Source organism: Penaeus monodon, chromosome 25 (genome assembly GCF_015228065.2).
Source record: "Penaeus monodon isolate SGIC_2016 chromosome 25, NSTDA_Pmon_1, whole genome shotgun sequence".
In the NCBI taxonomy this organism is placed as follows: domain Eukaryota; kingdom Metazoa; phylum Arthropoda; class Malacostraca; order Decapoda; family Penaeidae; genus Penaeus; species Penaeus monodon.
Genome location: NC_051410.1, coordinates 38,117,503 through 38,117,812, shown reverse-complemented (window position 1 = coordinate 38,117,812; position 310 = coordinate 38,117,503). Strand labels below are relative to the sequence as shown.

Here is a 310-nt window from a genome sequence, read left to right as displayed (position 1 = left end):
CATTAAGATAAATTAACAAAGAGCTTAGAGTAGCATGTTAATTGTTATTGTTTAAATGTTCAATTTTCCTTTAATGGAGGTGGGGGCTGGCCTCGAAGCCCGCCACAGGACCTACGAACTGTTGATGAAAATATTGGCCACCCAGAGGGTACGCGTAACACACAGGATGCTCGTAAATTTGTCCTCATCTCCCAACTGGTTCAAGGTCTCGTTAACCAAGTAGGCTTATTCTTTACAAAAAAATAAGAAATAAAAATAAATCAAGTTATTGTTATTTTCACGTTAGGTTGGCGCGATATTTAAGTTCTAA

The 310-nt window shown here is 37.7% G+C and overlaps 1 protein-coding gene across 1 annotated transcript in view; it reads left to right on the top strand.

Annotated features, from left to right (window-relative positions):
* LOC119589391 overlaps nucleotides 1–310 on the top strand; it is a 16,243-nt gene that overhangs the window by 1,429 nt on the left and 14,504 nt on the right.